This window comes from Acipenser ruthenus, chromosome 32 (genome assembly GCF_902713425.1).
Source record: "Acipenser ruthenus chromosome 32, fAciRut3.2 maternal haplotype, whole genome shotgun sequence".
NCBI lineage: Eukaryota > Metazoa > Chordata > Actinopteri > Acipenseriformes > Acipenseridae > Acipenser > Acipenser ruthenus.
The window spans coordinates 2,400,834-2,418,682 of NC_081220.1; the positions used below are offsets into that span (position 1 = coordinate 2,400,834).

At 40.0% G+C, this 17,849-nt stretch overlaps 8 non-coding genes across 8 annotated transcripts; all 8 read right to left on the reverse strand.

Moving 5' to 3' along the window:
- Positions 1-842: 842 nt before the first annotated feature.
- Positions 843-914, reverse strand: trnaw-cca (transfer RNA tryptophan (anticodon CCA)). Its single transcript has one exon. It is a non-coding gene; the product is annotated as a tRNA-Trp (tRNA).
- Positions 915-2,798: 1,884 nt separating this feature from the next.
- trnal-caa (transfer RNA leucine (anticodon CAA)) lies at positions 2,799-2,909 on the reverse strand. Its single transcript has 2 exons — positions 2,872-2,909; positions 2,799-2,844 (listed from the first exon to the last, which is right to left on the reverse strand). It is a non-coding gene; the product is annotated as a tRNA-Leu (tRNA).
- Positions 2,910-3,255: 346 nt separating this feature from the next.
- On the reverse strand, positions 3,256-3,328 carry trnak-cuu (transfer RNA lysine (anticodon CUU)). Its single transcript has one exon. It is a non-coding gene; the product is annotated as a tRNA-Lys (tRNA).
- A 620-nt stretch (positions 3,329-3,948) lies between these two features.
- Positions 3,949-4,021, reverse strand: trnaf-gaa (transfer RNA phenylalanine (anticodon GAA)). Its single transcript has one exon. It is a non-coding gene; the product is annotated as a tRNA-Phe (tRNA).
- Positions 4,022-8,536: 4,515 nt separating this feature from the next.
- On the reverse strand, positions 8,537-8,608 carry trnaw-cca (transfer RNA tryptophan (anticodon CCA)). The gene has a single exon. It is a non-coding gene; the product is annotated as a tRNA-Trp (tRNA).
- A 1,884-nt stretch (positions 8,609-10,492) lies between these two features.
- trnal-caa (transfer RNA leucine (anticodon CAA)) lies at positions 10,493-10,603 on the reverse strand. The gene is made up of 2 exons: positions 10,566-10,603; positions 10,493-10,538 (listed from the first exon to the last, which is right to left on the reverse strand). It is a non-coding gene; the product is annotated as a tRNA-Leu (tRNA).
- A 345-nt stretch (positions 10,604-10,948) lies between these two features.
- On the reverse strand, positions 10,949-11,021 carry trnak-cuu (transfer RNA lysine (anticodon CUU)). The gene has a single exon. It is a non-coding gene; the product is annotated as a tRNA-Lys (tRNA).
- A 620-nt stretch (positions 11,022-11,641) lies between these two features.
- On the reverse strand, positions 11,642-11,714 carry trnaf-gaa (transfer RNA phenylalanine (anticodon GAA)). The gene has a single exon. It is a non-coding gene; the product is annotated as a tRNA-Phe (tRNA).
- Between the last annotated feature and the right edge of the window lie 6,135 nt (positions 11,715-17,849).

The following is a 17,849-nucleotide window of genomic DNA, read 5'->3' on the forward strand; positions in this document are numbered from 1 at the left end:
GATATAAGTAAGTTAACGTAGGTCTAGAAGAGGAGCCTGCAGTATTTAGATGTCACAATTCGGCGAGTTGAAGCTCTCATGTTGCAAAAGCGCAGCAGCAGGAGCAAGAAGATTGCAGTCGTGAGGCACAGGCTCGCATTGCCTGTTAAAGCTGCCTGGTCGCCATGGCAACTTACCACTGCCAGGAGTCACTCGATGAGGCATTGCCGTGGTAACCATGGTCTGTGAGGCGCCGGTGTGAAAGAGTTGCAGTGCAGCGGTGACATCAGAACAGTCTTTCTGATGAAAACGCAGAGCAAGCTGAGAATGACGCTGCGCTTTGAACGGCGCTGTAGCTGCGCTGGAGACTGGAGGGAGCAGAAAAGACTAACGATGGAGCTCCTGCAGAAAAATACAAAAGCTGAATGATGAAAAGAATCACCTGAGCAGGTAGGAAAATAGCTGATACTGTCTACCAGCGCTGAGCAGAGAAATGACCTGCAGTGAAAGGAGCGAACAACAAAAAAACAAACACAGACCAAAAACAAACACAGACGAAGGGCGGAAGCAGTGCTGGGTGTATAAATAGAAAAGAAGGAGAGATTGACATGCAAGCTACCTAACGGGATTGCCCATACCGCTCTGGTCACGGTCTTTTTACCTGACCAAACACAGCAGCGCAAGATAATGGCAGAGAGACTGGAACTTGATTGAAACTGAACTGCCCCCCCAGGAAGTAATTTGTTTGTCGCTATATAATCAATATGTTGTGTAGGCTAAATTGTATAAATAAATGTTCGGAGACATTCAAATCCAAACACGTTAAAAAATGAAATATAGTGGAATAGAAATAAAGACGGCTTTGACCTCGACGGGATTTGAACACGCAACCTTCTGATTTGGAGTCAGATACGCTACCGTTGCGCCACGAAGTCCTGGCGTAGTGCATGCTTCTTATGCAATGCTAGAGTGCACAGCGTGACGTGACAGAATTCAATAATGTGTTAATTTACCAAAAAAAAGAAACATAAATAAAAGTGTATGTATTTATTTGTGAATAAACTATCTTGCTTATACGATGGGACCGGAGACCTTACATCTGCATTCTAATGATCGTCCCACCCCTGAGAGACTTTGTCTTGACCAGGGATTAATATAATTTAAAAACAAACTGCGTGGTTCCACGCGATGGGAATGTGAATAGAGTCAGTTATATTTGCATCATTCTGTATGTGTGTGTGTATATATATATATATAATCTAAAGTAACTGTAGGTTTTTTTATTACTTTTTTATTTTATAACTGTAGCTTTATTATCATAATGAAAACACATTACACATGACCACAGTTCTGGAACTAAATGACAGTAACAAAGCCGTTCCCATATCGGGAGTCGAACCCGGGCCGCCTGGGTGAAAACCAGGAATCCTAACCGCTAGACCATATGGTAACGTGATTATCAAACTCATTTACACGCAACAGTAGCTACACTCTAAAACCATGTGTAAGTTTGGAACATTCATAAACACTTATCTGTAACACTTTTTAAACGCGTCAAGGCGTTTACTTTATAAACATGTTTAGAATATAAACGCGTTAAGGTGTTTGGATGAATATATTTTCTCCTAATTGAACTTTTATGCTCGCTCATTAATGCGCAATTGTAACTGTCTAGTAGTTTTACCATCATATTGCAAATGGCTAGGACAAGAACTCACATAAATGACATGAGTTGAAGCACAATCACTTGTAAGATACTGTACTCTTTTAATATTAATAATTAATGTGTTCCATGTTTCCAGTCAGTTTGATAGTTTTAATACTGTATTACATTCTGAATATGAATAGAGCTGAATTATTAATTGTAGATAATACTTAGAATACCAGATACATATTTAGCATTAAAAAGCAATACATGTGATTTATTTAACAGTCGTTCATTATTTTGTGTATCAGCCGCCACACAAAGCTGAGCGCAGTGCGGTATACTGTAATGATGCTCCAGTCAGTCTGCCCGGACTGCACCTGAACCATCTTAAAAACACGAAGCTTCTAATAAGATAATTTGTAAAAGTTAGTAAAGAATTGCGCTACTATAACGAAGCTAAATTTGAACTCCTAGCTGGAGCAACGAGAGAGGGCGAGAGGGCGGGGCAGAGAAGGAGGGGGAGACGCTGCTAGGCAACCGGCTCGTGAACATTCCACTCAGCTGAGCAGAGACCGTTAGGATTTAAAAATGCGAACGTTCCGAGCGGCGTTAGGCGCTTCGTTAAATTAACACACCGTTGCTGGCATTTGAATATAACCATATTTTAAATATTCAAATAGGACTGTATTAAAAATTATATGTTTTTCAAAGTAATATGTTATTTGGAATATTAAAACAATCAAATTAAATAACACATGTTTGGACACCAAAATATTGTTCTTCCTCATAACGTGTTAGCAAATGTAAACAGCAGTTGAAGAATGCCGAAGTCGATCATCCTAGCATGTTAAACGAGGGCATTTCTCCTGTAAGCTGCGTCTAGTAATAGATCGTTTATACTGTTCTCAATGGTTCGCATCCCAGCCTGAGACCACGATCCAGTGGTCGACGGAGATGTTTTTCAAAGTAATATGTTATTTGGAATTTTAAAACAATCAAGTTAAATAACATGTTTGGACACAAAATATTTTTCAGTGACGTTAACAAGTAGTCTGTTTACAACAAAAATGCAATCTGTGTTAGGAACACTATTTTAGTCCGATTTAAAATGGAAATTAAAATGGTATTGAGTGCTGAAATGTATTATTTTTAAAAATAAGTAAAATTGAACTGTCAGAAGTGGGATTTGAACCCACGCCTCCATTCAGAGACCAGAACACACAATTCTTTAGAAAAACAGAGTCCTTGAGTCTGGCGCCTTAGACCACTCGGCCATTCTGACAAGCTGCGTTTGTTAATGTAGAAAACCGCATTATTTTTTTCAGCACACACTAGGGTGTCGTATCAAGGCCCGATTGGGTTTGTTACGCACATACCAACTGATGCTCCATGAATGATGTTAAGACAGTTCTAAAAAAAAAAGAAACGGATTGAAGTCAACCCAAAAAAGTAAGATTATTTATTTCAGTATCGTTATAGCTATAAACGATGCATGCTTTTTACAATAGCAATTGCTATTTGACAATGACCAATAAGTAATTTTGTTGCAATACTGTATACAATGTGAACATAATCAGACGTTGCTCCGTTGTCTCGAAGAAACATCTTCAATTTGTATTTAAAAAGGACGCCCAACGTGGGGCTCGAACCCACGACCCTGAGATTAAGAGTCTCATGCTCTACCGACTGAGCTAGCCGGGCTGACTGGTGCTCGTTTCTTTCACTGTAACCAACTGAGCTATTAATTTGTCATCTTATTTGAGAAAATAGTGAATGACACAACCAAAGATTCCAAATATAATCCACTGAACTGTAGCTTTATTATCATAATGAAAACAGATTACACATGACCACAGTTCTGTATCAAAATTAAGTCGTAAGTATATGGTTTCCATTGTAGCTATTTACACACACTGCTCTGTTGTCTCCCAGGGTGTTATCTAACAAAACGACATATGCTGTGCTGCCATAATTGATTACATAGACTTTCCTGCCCCGTGTTGCTTTCTTCTTAGATGTGATCTCAGGTTCTGATTTCTGCTCCCTCGATCACATTCTGCAGCATCTCGCCTTGCTCATCACTCCCGTATGCTTTGGCGGCTTAACAGGTTGGTTTCTGTAGTGCAATCGGTAAGCGCGTTAGGCTGTTAACCGAAAGATTGGTGGTTCAAGCCCACCCAGGGACGATGTTTTTTGCATTTCTTAATCACATTAGAAAATGGCACTCTGATACGCTGTTATTTCATCCAATTACGATGAAGAATAAATGTGCTCTGTTTTTTTAGTTCAAAATAATACAAAACAAATATCGTCTTGTTGTTTGCCGAAACCCGGGATCGAACCAGGGACCTTTAGATCTTCAGTCTAACGCTCTCCCAACTGAGCTATTTCGGCTTGACAAGACTGATGTTTCGAGATAGCATTCTTTTTGGCAATCCAGTAAACCTGTAATGAGAAACGTTCAACAGCTCGGCAACACCATAATAGAATCCGATGCCTTTACAAATGCTTTTCGAAACTGTTAAGTTTTCCCCCAAATGCGGTTCTCAACAAATGTTTTTTTTTTTTTTTTGTATTCCTTCCAGAGTAAGTCCAAAAGGCAAACACTGGAACTGGCTGCCTGAAAGTGCAGCGCTTGAACTGCCTCAACAAACGCTTAGCTCTAAAACGTGTACATTGAAAGTCTATTAACATCTTTAACACAATCATCTGTAGTGCAATAGCGGTTAATCCACAGGGTGATCAATAAAGTGACTGTTGGCTTTGTTTAAATATTAACAAGATGTTTTCAGGATTCACGCGTATTCTGAACAAGCACAATAGAATATGGTAGTGAAAGGACAAGAAAATAACAGGTTTATTGGCTCTGGTCTTGTATCATCACCCTGACTACTGTCCGTAAGAAAGTGGCATTAATAAAAACGTCATTATGCAAAGTTCCCAATGCGCAAATACGGAGCATATTTAAACTTCTTCACAATCTTAAACCTTCCCAAATGAATTTAAAATACTTACTGAAAGGTTATGCACATTTTCACTATCTCATGCAAGGAAGTGTTAATATGACTTTATTACCCAACTGTGTCAATGAAGACTGGTCAACAGTAATTTTGGATTCACTTTAGTTTATTGTGCTGTATCAAATGAAACATAAAAATGAATCGCAATACAATAAATATCTGTTTGATCGCTATACAATCAATATGTTGTATAGGCTAAATTGTATAAATAAATGTCCGGAAACAGTCAAATTCAAACACGTTAAAAAATAAAATAGTGCGGAATAAAAACAGAGGCGATTTTGACCTCGACGTGATTTGAACACGCAACCTTCTGACCTGGAGTCTGACGCGCTACCATTGCGCCACGAAGTCCTGGTGTAATGCCATCTTATTATGCAATGCTAGAGTGTACAGCAAGCATGCCAAACACATGGTAATGCCGACGCTGATACGAGGAAAACACTCGGTATCACCAGGGTCATGGGAAACAGCCGACTCAATACTTGTTCGTAGCCAGCAGGGCTATGAAGTTGTCGGAAGTGTGTTTGATTCTCAGCTTTAAAAGTAAAGAAAACATAAAACAATGCGATTTGCTTTTATAATTTTCATTATTTGAAACGTGGGCATAAACACAGTTGTATTGGCTCGGAATAGTCTCTGGTCAATTACTTGGAAAGCAGCTATGCTGACCAATATATCACCAATAGGAGAAAGCTGGCAGTACTGAGTGACACAGCAGACGGATTCTCTCAGCGCGTCTCCTCTGAATGCGCACTGGCACAAAGGGACTTTGCTCATCTAATGACGTGGCAGAATGCAATAATGTATTGGGTTAATTTACCAACAAAAGAAACATAAATACATGTGTATGTATTTGATACAAATGACCCTATGCCTGTGTTTATTTATTTTCTTTTTGCACGTATTAATTAGTATTGTGTGAATATTTTATTTAGATCTTTTTTTTTTCTTTTCATAATTTTTTGTTTTCTTTGCACTGTGTTTTTTGCTGTGTTGATTATTATTTGTCTATTTTGTTTGGTGCACGGGTGAAACGGAGTTCATAATTAAAGTATTTTTTGTTTTGTTTATCACAAGCCGACACACGGACCTCAGGTCCCGCCCCAAACAATTGCAGGTACCTGTACACACCTGGAATTAGAAGGGCTTTGAGGAATAAAAAGGGCGAGGAACTAAGAGACTGGGAGCATGGAACTAGGAGATACCGGAATAGGAAAGAGAGAGAAGCCGAGGGAAGTAAACGAAAATAAAGAGGACGAGATTAGACAGCGAGTGGTTGGGTTTTTTTGTGCACGGACAGTGTTAGTTTCGTTTTGTTATTTTTTCTCGTGGACTCACTCTGGGAGGACTGCGGAACTTGGTGATTGAAGACATTTGAAAAGAGGTACTGACAAGAACCTTTGCGTTCGTGGTTTATGTCTCCTGAGGCCTTCAGCTGAAGCGCAGCACCCTATGGAGAGGGCTGCCCAAACAGGCGTCTGGACAGGAGCCCTAAGAGGAGGTCTGGACCAGAGAGTGGATGACGTATGGTTAAGTGAACAAATACACTTTAAAATGCATCTAATGGTCAAAAATAAAACAATAATTCAAATAAACAAACTGTCTGTCATAAAGGCAAGGAGGTGCTGAAGGTTTTAGGAGGTGAGAGAGATACGAATCTGGGCACAGAATGTGGTGAAGAAAGACCAGGCAGTAGAATAAGAAGAGCAAGTGGAAGGGGCGAAGGCAATGCTCCCTGAAGCTGCAGGCCGACTCGGGGAGGCTAAAGAGTGTGGAGTTTAATGGAACACCAGCTGATTGAAAGGAGGAACTTGCCGCGGGTTGGGGTCTGCTTCTGGGACCGGGCTGTGAATGGTTCACAAGACCTCATGGTTGAAATGGCTTAACGCTCCGAGTCTATTCATTGTATTCCCCTTGATGTCCTGGTAACTGTTGCCTTTTTTTCCCACTGGTAAATCACTGATGCTGTCATGATAAATTCACAGGGTGCACTCTGTTCCTTCAGGAGTCCTGCAGAGGAAGTGCTTCACAAGAGCAGTTAAACATAGTACTTCCATGGTCAGGTTATTGAATAGACAGAGCAGCCTTTTCTGAGGGTAGAGATTAAAGAGTGAAGGATGTCTATTGATATAGGGAGCCAGGAGGGAGCAGCAGGGAGGGTGGGCTCTTGAGGATCTCTCTGAGTGTCAGCAAACTGATGGGATGGATAGGTGTGTTGGAGAAGGGACGGAGATGAGGCGGCAGAAATACTGAATTCCGGAGATGTAGGCTTTAACGGTAGTGGGGGCTAAGTGAAGAGAATCCATTGCATGGGCTATGGAGGCTACAATCCGCTGTTCATTAAATTGGAATGGGATGTATTTTGTTTTGAGTGCAGAAAGTTGTAAATGTTTTCCATCCAGTGGTAAATGAAGATTTGGTCGCTGGGGCTAAGGCTGTGGCCATGTAGTGATGAGCAGATTGCAGAAGACTGGAGAGTGTTGTATTTAGTTGAACGACAGATGTTGGTGTTGTAGAGTTTGATGAGGGCTGAAGTGGCAGCTGGACCTGAACAAATATATGAAATCGACTGCCGAGTTGTTTCTGGAAACAAAGGCAGAGAGATGAGATGCAGACCATCCTCTCTTAGTTAATATGGGATTGATCAGCGGTTTGCTATCATCATGTCTGTTTGGAATGGAAAAGGTGAACTCATAAATCAGAGATTTGGCTTTCACAACTCCAGTCATTCTCCAAATAGTGGAACTCCTTAATTCATAAATCAAACAGATTTCCAGTCTCGTACCATGTGTTAAAGCTTGTAGTATCTGAGATGATGAGCGGACATATGACTAAATTGCGATAGAAAGTTTGGAGTGTGTGAGATTCGCAGCGATAGCAAATCAGCTTAAATTATGTAGAGCTTGTGGTGTTATGCTGCCATCTAGAGGTTGCGATTGGAATTGAAACTACTGGCTTCAGTGAAGCAGGGTAGCATATATTTGGTTAATGCGATTAAAATCCTCGTCTGTGTATAAAACATTTGCTTTAGAACAGTTAGTGATGATATAAGTAAGTTAACGTAGGTCTAGAAGAGGAGCCTGCAGTATTTAGATGTCACAATTCGGCGAGTTGAAGCTCTCATGTTGCAAAAGCGCAGCAGCAGGAGCAAGAAGATTGCAGTCGTGAGGCACAGGCTCGCATTGCCTGTTAAAGCTGCCTGGTCGCCATGGCAACTTACCACTGCCAGGAGTCACTCGATGAGGCATTGCCGTGGTAACCATGGTCTGTGAGGCGCCGGTGTGAAAGAGTTGCAGTGCAGCGGTGACATCAGAACAGTCTTTCTGATGAAAACGCAGAGCAAGCTGAGAATGACGCTGCGCTTTGAACGGCGCTGTAGCTGCGCTGGAGACTGGAGGGAGCAGAAAAGACTAACGATGGAGCTCCTGCAGAAAAATACAAAAGCTGAATGATGAAAAGAATCACCTGAGCAGGTAGGAAAATAGCTGATACTGTCTACCAGCGCTGAGCAGAGAAATGACCTGCAGTGAAAGGAGCGAACAACAAAAAAACAAACACAGACCAAAAACAAACACAGACGAAGGGCGGAAGCAGTGCTGGGTGTATAAATAGAAAAGAAGGAGAGATTGACATGCAAGCTACCTAACGGGATTGCCCATACCGCTCTGGTCACGGTCTTTTTACCTGACCAAACACAGCAGCGCAAGATAATGGCAGAGAGACTGGAACTTGATTGAAACTGAACTGCCCCCCCAGGAAGTAATTTGTTTGTCGCTATATAATCAATATGTTGTGTAGGCTAAATTGTATAAATAAATGTTCGGAGACATTCAAATCCAAACACGTTAAAAAATGAAATATAGTGGAATAGAAATAAAGACGGCTTTGACCTCGACGGGATTTGAACACGCAACCTTCTGATTTGGAGTCAGATACGCTACCGTTGCGCCACGAAGTCCTGGCGTAGTGCATGCTTCTTATGCAATGCTAGAGTGCACAGCGTGACGTGACAGAATTCAATAATGTGTTAATTTACCAAAAAAAAGAAACATAAATAAAAGTGTATGTATTTATTTGTGAATAAACTATCTTGCTTATACGATGGGACCGGAGACCTTACATCTGCATTCTAATGATCGTCCCACCCCTGAGAGACTTTGTCTTGACCAGGGATTAATATAATTTAAAAACAAACTGCGTGGTTCCACGCGATGGGAATGTGAATAGAGTCAGTTATATTTGCATCATTCTGTATGTGTGTGTGTATATATATATATATAATCTAAAGTAACTGTAGGTTTTTTTATTACTTTTTTATTTTATAACTGTAGCTTTATTATCATAATGAAAACACATTACACATGACCACAGTTCTGGAACTAAATGACAGTAACAAAGCCGTTCCCATATCGGGAGTCGAACCCGGGCCGCCTGGGTGAAAACCAGGAATCCTAACCGCTAGACCATATGGTAACGTGATTATCAAACTCATTTACACGCAACAGTAGCTACACTCTAAAACCATGTGTAAGTTTGGAACATTCATAAACACTTATCTGTAACACTTTTTAAACGCGTCAAGGCGTTTACTTTATAAACATGTTTAGAATATAAACGCGTTAAGGTGTTTGGATGAATATATTTTCTCCTAATTGAACTTTTATGCTCGCTCATTAATGCGCAATTGTAACTGTCTAGTAGTTTTACCATCATATTGCAAATGGCTAGGACAAGAACTCACATAAATGACATGAGTTGAAGCACAATCACTTGTAAGATACTGTACTCTTTTAATATTAATAATTAATGTGTTCCATGTTTCCAGTCAGTTTGATAGTTTTAATACTGTATTACATTCTGAATATGAATAGAGCTGAATTATTAATTGTAGATAATACTTAGAATACCAGATACATATTTAGCATTAAAAAGCAATACATGTGATTTATTTAACAGTCGTTCATTATTTTGTGTATCAGCCGCCACACAAAGCTGAGCGCAGTGCGGTATACTGTAATGATGCTCCAGTCAGTCTGCCCGGACTGCACCTGAACCATCATAAAAACACGAAGCCCCTAATAAGATAATTTGTAAAAGTTAGTAAAGAATTGCGCTACTATAACGAAGCTAAATTTGAACTCCTAGCTGGAGCAACGAGAGAGGGCGAGAGGGCGGGGCAGAGAAGGAGGGGGAGACGCTGCTAGGCAACCGGCTCGTGAACATTCCACTCAGATGAGCAGAGACCGTTAGGATTTAAAAATGCGAACGTTCCGAGCGGCGTTAGGCGCTTCGTTAAATTAACACACCGTTGCTGGCATTTGAATATAACCATATTTTAAATACTCAAATAGGACTGTATTAAAAAATATATGTTTTTCAAAGTAATATGTTATTTGGAATATTAAAACAATCAAATTAAATAACACATGTTTGGACACCAAAATATTGTTCTTCCTCATAACGTGTTAGCAAATGTAAACAGCAGTTGAAGAATGCCGAAGTCGATCATCCTAGCATGTTAAACGAGGGCATTTCTCCTGTAAGCTGCGTCTAGTAATAGATCGTTTATACTGTTCTCAATGGTTCGCATCCCAGCCTGAGACCACGATCCAGTGGTCGACGGAGATGTTTTTCAAAGTAATATGTTATTTGGAATTTTAAAACAATCAAGTTAAATAACATGTTTGGACACAAAATATTTTTCAGTGACGTTAACAAGTAGTCTGTTTACAACAAAAATGCAATCTGTGTTAGGAACACTATTTTAGTCCGATTTAAAATGGAAATTAAAATGGTATTGAGTGCTGAAATGTATTATTTTTAAAAATAAGTAAAATTGAACTGTCAGAAGTGGGATTTGAACCCACGCCTCCATTCAGAGACCAGAACACACAATTCTTTAGAAAAACAGAGTCCTTGAGTCTGGCGCCTTAGACCACTCGGCCATTCTGACAAGCTGCGTTTGTTAATGTAGAAAACCGCATTATTTTTTTCAGCACACACTAGGGTGTCGTATCAAGGCCCGATTGGGTTTGTTACGCACATACCAACTGATGCTCCATGAATGATGTTAAGACAATTCTAAAAAAAAAGAAACGGATTGAAGTCAACCCAAAAAAGTAAGATTATTTATTTCAGTATCGTTATAGCTATAAACGATGCATGCTTTTTACAATAGCAATTGCTATTTGACAATGACCAATAAGTAATTTTGTTGCAATACTGTATACAATGTGAACAGAATCAGACGTTGCTCCGTTGTCTCGAAGAAACATCTTCAATTTGTATTTAAAAAGGACGCCCAACGTGGGGCTCGAACCCACGACCCTGAGATTAAGAGTCTCATGCTCTACCGACTGAGCTAGCCGGGCTGACTGGTGCTCGTTTCTTTCACTGTAACCAACTGAGCTATTAATTTGTCATCTTATTTGAGAAAATAGTGAATGACACAACCAAAGATTCCAAATATAATCCACTGAACTGTAGCTTTATTATCATAATGAAAACAGATTACACATGACCACAGTTCTGTATCAAAATTAAGTCGTAAGTATATGGTTTCCATTGTAGCTATTTACACACACTGCTCTGTTGTCTCCCAGGGTGTTATCTAACAAAACGACATATGCTGTGCTGCCATAATTGATTACATAGACTTTCCTGCCCCGTGTTGCTTTCTTCTTAGATGTGATCTCAGGTTCTGATTTCTGCTCCCTCGATCACATTCTGCAGCATCTCGCCTTGCTCATCACTCCCGTATGCTTTGGCGGCTTAACAGGTTGGTTTCTGTGGTGCAATCGGTAAGCGCGTTAGGCTGTTAACCGAAAGATTGGTGGTTCAAGCCCACCCAGGGACGATGTTTTTTGCATTTCTTAATCACATTAGAAAATGGCACTCTGATACGGTGTTATTTCATCCAATTACGATGAAGAATAAATGTGCTCTGTTTTTTTAGTTCAAAATAATACAAAACAAATATCGTCTTGTTGTTTGCCGAAACCCGGGATCGAACCAGGGACCTTTAGATCTTCAGTCTAACGCTCTCCCAACTGAGCTATTTCGGCTTGACAAGACTGATGTTTCGAGATAGCATTCTTTTTGGCAATCCAGTAAACCTGTAATGAGAAACGTTCAACAGCTCGGCAACACCATAATAGAATCCGATGCCTTTACAAATGCTTTTCGAAACTGTTAAGTTTTCCCCCAAATGCGGTTCTCAACAAATGTTTTTTTTTTTTTTTTGTATTCCTTCCAGAGTAAGTCCAAAAGGCAAACACTGGAACTGGCTGCCTGAAAGTGCAGCGCTTGAACTGCCTCAACAAACGCTTAGCTCTAAAACGTGTACACTGAAAGTCTATTAACATCTTTAACACAATCATCTGTAGTGCAATAGCGGTTAATCCACAGGGTGATCAATAAAGTGACTGTTGGCTTTGTTTAAATATTAACAAGATGTTTTCAGGATTCACGCGTATTCTGAACAAGCACAATAGAATATGGTAGTGAAAGGACAAGAAAATAACAGGTTTATTGGCTCTGGTCTTGTATCATCACCCTGACTACTGTCCGTAAGAAAGTGGCATTAATAAAAACGTCATTATGCAAAGTTCCCAATGCGCAAATACGGAGCATATTTAAACTTCTTCACAATCTTAAACCTTCCCAAATGAATTTAAAATACTTACTGAAAGGTTATGCACATTTTCACTATCTCATGCAAGGAAGTGTTAATATGACTTTATTACCCAACTGTGTCAATGAAGACTGGTCAACAGTAATTTTGGATTCACTTTAGTTTATTGTGCTGTATCAAATGAAACATAAAAATGAATCGCAATACAATAAATATCTGTTTGATCGCTATACAATCAATATGTTGTATAGGCTAAATTGTATAAATAAATGTCCGGAAACAGTCAAATTCAAACACGTTAAAAAATAAAATAGTGCGGAATAAAAACAAAGGCGATTTTGACCTCGACGTGATTTGAACACGCAACCTTCTGACCTGGAGTCTGACGCACTACCGTTGCGCCACGAAGTCCTGGTGTAATGCCAGCTTATTATGCAATGCTAGAGTGTACAGCAAGCATGCCAAACACATGGTAATGCCGACGCTGATACTCGGAAAACACTCGGTATCACCAGGGTCATGGGAAACAGCCGACTCAATACTTGTTCGTAGCCAGCAGGGCTATGAAGTTGTCGGAAGTGTGTTTGATTTTCAGCTTTAAAAGTAAAGAAAACATAAAACAATGCGATTTGCTTTTATAATTTTCATTATTTGAAACGTGGGCATAAACACAGTTGTATTGGCTCGGAATAGTCTCTGGTCAATTACTTGGAAAGCAGCTATGCTGACCAATATATCACCAATAGGAGAAAGCTGGCAGTACTGAGTGACACAGCAGACGGATTCTCTCAGCGCGTCTCCTCTGAATGCGCACTGGCACAAAGGGACTTTGCTCATCTAATGACGTGGCAGAATGCAATAATGTATTGGGTTAATTTACCAACAAAAGAAACATAAATACATGTGTATGTATTTGATACAAATGACCCTATGCCTGTGTTTATTTATTTTCTTTTTGCACGTATTAATTAGTATTGTGTGAATATTTTATTTAGATCTTTTTTTTTTCTTTTCATAATTTTTTGTTTTCTTTGCACTGTGTTTTTTGCTGTGTTGATTATTATTTGTCTATTTTGTTTGGTGCACGGGTGAAACGGAGTTCATAATTAAAGTATTTTTTGTTTTGTTTATCACAAGCCGACACACGGACCTCAGGTCCCGCCCCAAACAATTGCAGGTACCTGTACACACCTGGAATTAGAAGGGCTTTGAGGAATAAAAAGGGCGAGGAACTAAGAGACTGGGAGCATGGAACTAGGAGATACCGGAATAGGAAAGAGGGAGGGAAGTAAACGAAAATAAAGAGGACGAGATTAGACAGCGAGTGGTTGGGTTTTTTTGTGCACGGACAGTGTTAGTTTCGTTTTGTTATTTTTTCTCGTGGACTCACTCTGGGAGGACTGCGGAACTTGGTGATTGAAGACATTTGAAAAGAGGTACTGACAAGAACCTTTGCGTTCGTGGTTTATGTCTCCTGAGGCCTTCAGCTGAAGCGCAGCACCCTATGGAGAGGGCTGCCCAAACAGGCGTCTGGACAGGAGCCCTAAGAGGAGGTCTGGACCAGAGAGTGGATGACGTATGGTTAAGTGAACAAATACACTTTAAAATGCATCTAATGGTCAAAAATAAAACAATAATTCAAATAAACAAACTGTGCAAAAAAAGGAAAACCAATCCAATTAAAATTCAAAAATCATAAGTGATAATACTGAATAAAATAATATTCAACACATTCGACACCCGTGACATTACCACCACTGCGATCTTGAAAATGTTTGTATGCCGCAGAATTTAAGATCTGAAACGGAATGTTTGGCATCTACAAAATGTCTAGCTAGTGCTGGATGAATATATTTTCTCCTAATTGAACTTCTATGTTCGCTCATTAATGCGCAATTGTAATTGTCTAGTAGTTTTACCATCATATTGCAAATGGCTAGGACAAGAAATCACATAAATGACATGAGTTGAAGCACAATCACTTGTAAGATACTGTACTCTTTTTTTTCGTTGTATGGCTTGTGCATTTTCTTAGTTTTAAATGTATTATCACAGGAGGTACACTTACGATTTGGAAAAAAAATCCAGTAGATTTGTCCAGTACACCTAGATCTCTCGAACATCTAAACGAGTCAGCCCTTAATAAAGACCGTCCGTGTTCATTTCGGCGTTTATGACATTGTCTATACACAACAGCTCTTATGTAATCCTATTGGTATCGAATCGATCGCAATTAATGTGTTCCATGTCTCCAGTCAGTTTGATAGTTTTAATACTGTATTACATTCTGAATATGAATAGAGCTGAATTATTAATTGTTGATAATACTTAGAATACCAGATACATATTTAGCATTAAAAAGCAATACATGTGATTTATTTAATAGTCGTTCATTATTTTGTGTCTCAGCCGCCACACAAAGCTGAGCGCAGTGCGGTATACTGTAATGATGCTGCAGTCAGTCTGCCCGGACTGCACCTGAACCATCTTAAAAACACAAAGCCCCTAATAAGCTAATTTGTAAAAGTTAGTAAAGAATTGCGCTAATATAACGAAGCTAAATTTGAACTCCTAGCTGGAGCAACGAGAGAGGGCGAGAGGGCGGGGCAGAGAAGGAGGGGGAGACGCTGCTAGGCAACCGGCTCGTGAACATTCCACTCAGCTGAGCAGAGACCGTTAGGATTTAAAAATGCGAACGTTCCGAGCGGCGTTAGGCGCTTCGTTAAATTAACACACCGTTGCTGGCATTTGAATATAACCATATTTTAAATACTCAAATAGGACTGTATTAAAAACTATATGTTTTTCAAAGTAATATGCTATTTGGAATATTAAAACAATCAAATTAAATAACACATGTTTGGACACCAAAATATTTTTCTTCCTCATAACGTATTAGAAAATGTAAACAGCAGTTGGAGAATGCCGAAGTCGATCATCCTAGCATGTTAAACGAGGGCATTTCTCCTGTAAGCTGCGTCTAGTAATAGATCGTTTATACTGTTCTCAATGGTCCGCATCCCAGCCTGAGACCACGATCCAGTGGCCGACGGAGATGTTTTTCAAGTAATATGTTATTTAGAATATTAAAACAATCAAGTTAAATAACATGTTTGGATACAAAATATCTTTCAGTGACGTTAACAAGTGGTCTGTTTACAACAAAAATGCAATCTGTGTTAGGAACACTATTCTAGTCGGATTTAAAATGGAAATTAAAATGGTTTTGAGTGCTGACAAGAGTTTGATATCAGCTGTTGATTTAAATCAGCTTTAATTATGTAGAGCTTGTGGTGTTATGCTGCCATCTAGAGGTTGTGATTGGAATTGAAACTATTGGCTTCAGTGATGTAGGGTAGCATATATTTGGTTATTGCGATTAAAATCATTGTCTATGTATAAAACACTTGCTTTAGAACAGTTCGTGATGATATAAGTAAGTTAACGTAGGTCTAGAAGAGGAGCCTGCAGTATTTAGATGTCACAATTCGGCGAGTTGAAGCTCTCATGTTGCAAAAGCGCAGCAGCAGGAGCCAGAAGATTGCAGTCGTGAGGCACAGGCTCGCATTGCATGTTAAAGCTGCCTGGTCGCCATGGCAACTTACTACTCCCAGTAGTCACTCGATGAGGCGTTGCCGTGGTAACCATGGTCTGCGAGGCGCCGGTGTGAAAGAGTTGCAGTGCAGCGGTGACGTCGGAACAGTCTTTCTGATGAAAACGCAGAGCAAGCTGAGAATGACGCTGCGCTTTGAACGGCGCAGACTGAGCAGGTAGGAAAATAGCAGATACTATCTTGCGAGCGCTGAGCAGAGAAACGACCTGCAGTGAAAGAAACGAACAAAAAACAAACACAGACAAGGAAGCGGAAATAGTGCTGGGTTAAAATAGAAAAAGAGAGAGAGATAGACAGGAGGGACAGCCAATAATATACGTGGAGCAGCGCTGGCCCTGCCCTAATAATTGACGAGACGAGCTCTGCATTGTGTGATTGGCTGGAAATACTAAATGAGGCTGAACTGGGATCAGCTTCCACCCGGAAGAGATCGCGGACGCTACCGGGCAGGACGCCACGGAGGGAAGGAAAGACAGGCTAAAGAAAAGGATAAAGGATAAGAAAAAAGCAGCGCAAAGCGGGAGAGAGCCCTCTACGCCATCCCCCGAATTACACCTAAACGCTAACATTAAAAAGGGCCGGCCCTTAGTAGCAGTGTGATAACACGGCAAAACATAAATCAATATCAAAAGAGGTGCTTAACACAGCAAGTTTTGGCATTTTTGCATTGCCTGCCTCGTCAAACAAGCTCGAGCCACAGCAGTGTTGATGCATATATATATATATATATATATATATAAATCTGAATTGCTCATATTAAGCTGCGATGTAGCCTATGAGAATCACTGGCACAATTCAAGGGGAATTAACTCAAATGGTAGAGCGCTCGCTTAGCATGCGAGAAGTAGCGGGATCGATGCCCGCATTTTCCAAATAGTTTTAACGTATCTGCGTATTTAGTCCCAACGCATTATGGAGATAAATACAAAGTGTGACAATTCTTTGTAACAGAGACGCCCGCCATACTTGTGTATTTTAAAGCAGTCTCCTAATCTGTAATATTCCCCAGACTGAAAACTGCAGTGCGCCCTCCAGCGTATGTCTTCCGAGAAGCACAATTTAACAGTTAAGTCTAGATGTAACGTATCAGATTACATAAACACACCTTGTGTTCAGATTTTTTAAAAATGTATGGGTCTTCTATGGGTAGAGGCAGATAAACTGCGTACCTGCCGTTTCTACACTTTAACATTTACGAAATACACACACTAAATTGAAATGTAATAACACAAAGTCTTGCCTTCAGTTAATATTTTAGAAAACCTACTTTGCAAACAGAAGAAAAACAAGCTAGCAGAGGATGGTTTCGATGCATCGACCTCTGGGTTATGGGTCCAGCACGCTTCCGCTGCGCCACTCTGCTACAGCTGCCTCATGATTGAATTACCAAACAGCAGAAAAAAAAACTGAACTCATCGTTTTAACCAGTCACGGCAGTGGCAGGGGCGAACCATGGAAACGATGCAAATCAGAGATACGGTATGCAAAGTATGCAACTTTATCTCTCACTTTCTCTCTCTCTCTCTCTCTCTCTCTCTCTCTCTCTCTCTCTCTCTCTCTCTCTCTCTCTCTCTCTCATATAAATGTTGTAATGTTTTGCACTGTAAGTCGCTCTGGATAAGATCGTCTGCTAAATGACTAAAATGTAAATGTAATAAACGGGGTGACGTTATCTAACTTTAACGAACAAGCCTGGATAAAAAGGAAGAGCAACACTGATGCTACTAATCATGCTCGTTATTTGGGATATTATTCAATCTAACGTTAGCTAACGTTACCCAGTTGACTACATTAGCTAGGTACCGGTGGTGCTTGCTAGCTGGCTAACACTAGCTAGCTTCTAACATAAGTTAGCTAACGATACTACTTCAACTTATCTGGGGGGCGGCTAGCGTAGCAAGATATGTACAAGCATTGTTAGGTCAAGTCGTTGTTTTTTTATTTTTTTATCGA